The sequence below is a fragment of the Chrysochloris asiatica genome, unplaced genomic scaffold, assembly GCF_000296735.1.
Source record: "Chrysochloris asiatica unplaced genomic scaffold, ChrAsi1.0 scaffold00323, whole genome shotgun sequence".
Classification (NCBI taxonomy): Eukaryota; Metazoa; Chordata; class Mammalia; order Afrosoricida; family Chrysochloridae; genus Chrysochloris; species Chrysochloris asiatica.
Genome location: NW_006408841.1, coordinates 953,356 through 958,452, shown reverse-complemented (window position 1 = coordinate 958,452; position 5,097 = coordinate 953,356). Strand labels below are relative to the sequence as shown.

Genomic DNA, 5,097 nt, shown 5'->3' with positions numbered 1-5,097 from the left:
TTCAAAGGAAAGTTTAGAGAAGTGAATTGAGTGCTTGCTTAGACCAGAAACTAAATAGGAATAGCAAGAGACAGAAACTGACTTGTAAATGGCCAAATGTGATACAATCACCTTGTGCGCAGCTTTGGTAACTGAAGGTGGCCCTGCAGAGCAGTCACACAGACAACAGGAAAGGAGACAGTTGGTGAGAGCCTAAGAACAAATCAACATACAATCATCAATTAAATACAAATGGGACAACCCACAAAGCCTCAAGACAACAAACAACTTCAGCTCACATGAAGAAACAATAAAGAATGGCTCAAACAGCAAGACTGAAGACAATTCTCAACAACCAGTCTGTCAACATTCCATAGAATGTTGACGTTAGTCTAAAGGACTGCATGGTTATTGTGAGGGGCCCCAGAGGAATCTTGCAGAGGGATTTCAATTACAGCAATGTAGAATTTAGTTTCCTTGGAAAGAAAAAGAAGAGGCTTTGCATTGACAAATGGTGTGGAAATCGATATCTGTAGTTATGTGCAGAATATGATCAAGGATGTTACACTGGGCTTCTGTTACAAGATAAGGTCTGTGTATGTTCACTTTCCCATCAATGTTGCTATCCAAAAGAGTGGATCTCTTGTTGAAATCCGAAACTTCTTGGGTGAAAAATAAATCCCTAGGGTTCAGATGAGGGCAGGTGTTGCTTGTTCACTATCTCAAATCCAGAAAGATGAATTAATTCTTGAAGGAAGTGACATTGAACTTGTATCAATTTCAGCTGCTTTAATTCAGCAAGCCACAACAGTTAAAAACAAGGATATCCAAAAAATTTTGGATGGTATCTATGTGTCTGAAAAAGGAACCATCCAACAGGCCAGTGAGTAAGATATAAAAGCTATCCAGCTATGAAAACAAAGCCTAGTGATTCCTAAGACCTGTTGGTGATATAATAAAATTTATCTAACCATTAAAAAAAAAAAAAGAATGGCTCAAACAAATGACCAAGAAGCAGAGTCGGAAAATGTTTTAGAGGAAGAAAAGGTAATGAAACTAACTGAAAAAGAATCTTAAAAAGTGATATTTAGGTATCTTCAACAGATTGATGGGAAGATGGAGGAAAGCAAGGAGAACACAGAAAAATTTTTGAGAAGAATTTAGGGAAAACTACAAGAATAAACAGACAAAATAAATGTAATTTTGAAATAATAAAAAAACTACAATTAGAAATCCAGATGATTAATAGTAAAAATTCAGAAATGGACAATAACTACATTGAAAGTGCAAAGAAGTATATTTAAAGTAATGGAAGCTCAAATTAGTGAGCTTGAAGACAAATCTATCAATACTAGTATGTTAGAAGACCCCCAACGACGTGGATGGGCTCAAATGTAACAATGATTATGAGGTTGGCCCAGGATCAGGCAGTGTTTTGTTCTGTTGTGCATGGGGTCTCCATGAGTTAGTACCAACTAGATGGCACCTAACAACAATAATAAAAAACACCTTGAAGATGGAGAGGGGAGCCAAGGAGAAGAACCACCAACTTTACAAGCTCTATACCAACGGAATCATTGAAAAAGATCCCACTTCACTAGAAGAAAGATCAAAGAAAATCATTGAAGTGGGAGTAGTAAGGCTCTGGATAACACTGCAGAGTTTGAGCTTTCTGAAATTTTCTACTTTTGCCAGAAAGGAATGGAAACCATTATGAATGATGAAGTGACAAAGATATTCTCAGCTGAGTAGCTGGAACCTGCTGAGCAGAACCACTTATAACTTCCATTATATCAGCCTGAGGCTCACAGTTTTATGGGGGTTAGAAGTGCTAATTTGCTATTGCTTCATTCTGCCACTCAGGATAGCTCTTGCTTTCATGGGGATTAGCCTTCTTGTGGTGGGCACACCCATGATGGGGTACTTGCCAAATGGGAGGTTTAAGGTGTTACCAGATCTGTGTGTGAGCACTAACATCACCTACCAGACAGTGGAATCTGTATGGCCAATCATACTTCTCCTATTGATATGATCATTTTGGCCAGTGATGGCTACTATGCCACAGTGGGTCAAGGGCACAGAGAACTCATGGGTGTAATTCAGAGAGCCATGGTGAAGGCCTGTCCTTTAGTCTAGTTTGAGAACTCTCAAGTGAAAGATTGCCACTTGGTGACTAAAGACTGACTGAGTATGTACAGAGAAAAGCTACCTGCCTATCCTTTTCCCAGAAGGAACCTACATTAATAATACATCAGTGATGCTGTTCAAAAAGGAAAGTTCTGAAACTGAAGCCATAGTTTACCCTGTTTTATCAAGTCTGACCCTCAGTTTGGTGATGCCTTCTGGAACAGTAGCAAATATGGGATGGTGACATACCTGCTGAGGTTGATGACCACTTTGTCTGCAGTGTTTGGTACCTACCACCCATGACCAGGGAGACTGATGAAGATGCTGTCCAGTTTGCAAACAGCGTGAAATCTGCCGTTGCCAGGCAAGGAGAACTCGTGGACCTACTTATGGGATGGTGGTCTGAAGAGACACCACATTCAAGGACACATTCAAAGAGGAGTAGTAGAAGCTGTACAGAAAAATGATCCTTGGGAACCATGAGGACAGAAGCTGTTCCTGAGATCTTGTTTTGTGCTGGCTGGAGTCACCATGCTTAGATTCTGACATGTGAGCTAGTTGGAGTTGTTGCCACTGCCACCGCTGCTGCTGCCACCATTCCTGCATCCTTTCCAGACTCTGGGGCTCTTTAGGTTGCACTGGACCTTAGGACTCCAGCTTCTTCAGGACTGTGCAGGCCCTGGGACAGAGCATCCTGCCCTTTGGCCATCTGAAATAAATGCTGCTGGGTGTTACTGCCTGGGAGGAGATGCTTTTTGTTTGTTTGACAATTAAATCCTTTGAAGGAATGCTATTAAAGTTGACTCTCCACCTACATATGTTGTTCAGGGCTTGCTTCACCTCCACCCCCAAAGCTTTGGAGCTCCACAGATGTGGTAGAAAGGTAACTATAGTCTGCAGGGGCTTTTAGCAAAATGAACTTTGAATTTCTTGTCCTACTACCTATGGGGCATCACCAAGGGGCCAGCCAACCACTGACTCATATGTGGTGACAACCACAGGAATCATACTGCCTTCAAACTCGAGTGCTGGTCCTCACCTCTCCATGTGACTCACTCTTTGTTCATTTGTGCCTCAGTTTCCCTATCTGTAACATAGTTCAGGAGGGGAGGGGTGATATTCTGAGTGAAGGACAAGTAATGCCCAGTGTTATAAGTAGAGGTCTGTGAACTGTGGGCAGGGCAAGAACAGCTCAGAGCTGCAGCACAATCTTTTGGATTTGTTGGTGTGAGTAAATAAAATTGTCTTGGATGGTGAAAAAAATAATAATACAAACAACCTAATTAAAAATAGACACAGGACATGAACAGACACTTCACCAAGAAAGACATTCAGGCAGCCAACAAACCTATGAAGAAATGTTCACAATCACTAGCCATTAGATGCAAATCAAAACAACAATGAGATATCATCTCACATCAGCATTAACAGGGAAGTTCAAAACACAGAAAACAACAAATACTGGTGAAGGTGTGGAGAGACTGGGACCCTCCTCAATGCTGGTGGGACTCTAAAATGTGTCAACCACTCTGGAAAATGCTAAGGCATTTCCTCAGAAAGGTAGAAATAGTAATAATTTATTATCCAGCAATCCCTCTACTTGGTACATATATACAAGAAATACAAGGCAGGACACAAGTAGATGTATGCATGCCAATGTTCATTATCACATTATTTACAATAGCAAGGAGATAGAGACAGCAAAAGAACCCATCAATGGAAGAGTGGATAAACAAACTTTGGTACATACACACAATAGAATACTATGCAATCTTGATGAGTAATGATGAATATGGGAAACACTTTATAATGTACATGAACCTGGAGGACATTACGCTGAATGAAATGACAAATATTTTGTGAGACAAATGCAGTGTTGTGGCAGCGTGAATCAAAAAGAACTCAACTCGAAAATCTTAAAGAGCAAAGTTTATTGCTGGTGGCCAGAGTGTCTGCTCAAGCCCAAATCACTCTGACCCCCAAGTGAGGAGGGGAACAAAGTTTTATACAAAAACACAGAGTGGTTAAAACAAACAGACTTGTCTTGTTACCTGGGGTGGAAAATTCCAGCAGACCCTTATCCTATAAGTGGAAGTAAACCCACCAATAAACCCTTATCTTGTATGTGATAACTTTTTATCCTGTTTGTTCAAGTGTCCTTGGGTCATTCTGACCTTAGCAGTTTTTCTGTAAGAAGTTTATTTATTATTTTTCCATAGGGTGAGGTGGGAGAGGGAAAAGGGGGGCAGGATGACATGGGGCTGAAAGGACTTAGCAGATACCTAGTTTAAATGGGGGCTGTTAGTCATGCTATAACATTGCCTCCTCTAGTTGTACATTGGCTTAAATCATTAAGCAATTTACACTGTTCTGTTCTAGGCGTTTATATGGCTGAGAGAGGACAAGTAGTTTAATAGATTCTATTCAGGACTTCTGGATGCCCTCCTGAAAGGTAAAACAAATCAGATATATTTATTACACTCTTAGCTAAATAGACCCAAATGTTTTCATCCCGATGAAAGGAATAATGTTTTATGAGAGTCCCATTGGGTCCAAGTTTTGAGTTCAGCTAACTTGACAGCTGATGGGGTGGCTAGAAGGACTTTCCAAGGTCCAGTCCACTTTTTTCTAATTGGTTTTCAGGTCCGTCTCTCCATGTTCTGAGCAGAATATGATCTCCAGGCTGGAAGGGGTAAGGTTACCTCCATGTTGAATGCAATTTCCATTTTTTTCTGTAGGTGTTTGCTGCTCCATTGTCACTTTGGACACTCTGGAAGTCCAAAGTTGGAGGTAATCTCCTTCAAGAGAATTTTCACTATTTCTGAAATTCTTAGTTTTAGTAACGGAAAACCTCTACCCAACCACAAAAGGTGGTTATAAAAACAAAACCCTGCTCTCACCAATTCTACTCAAATTATTCCAAAAAATAGAGGAGGATGGAAAACTTCCTAATACATTTTATGAAGCAAGCATAACCCTCATACCAAAACC

General features: G+C 40.5%; 1 pseudogene; it reads left to right on the top strand.

Annotated features, from left to right (window-relative positions):
- Positions 1–1,680: 1,680 nt before the first annotated feature.
- On the top strand, positions 1,681–2,608 carry LOC102828625 (annotated as a pseudogene).
- The last annotated feature ends 2,489 nt before the right edge of the window (positions 2,609–5,097 follow it).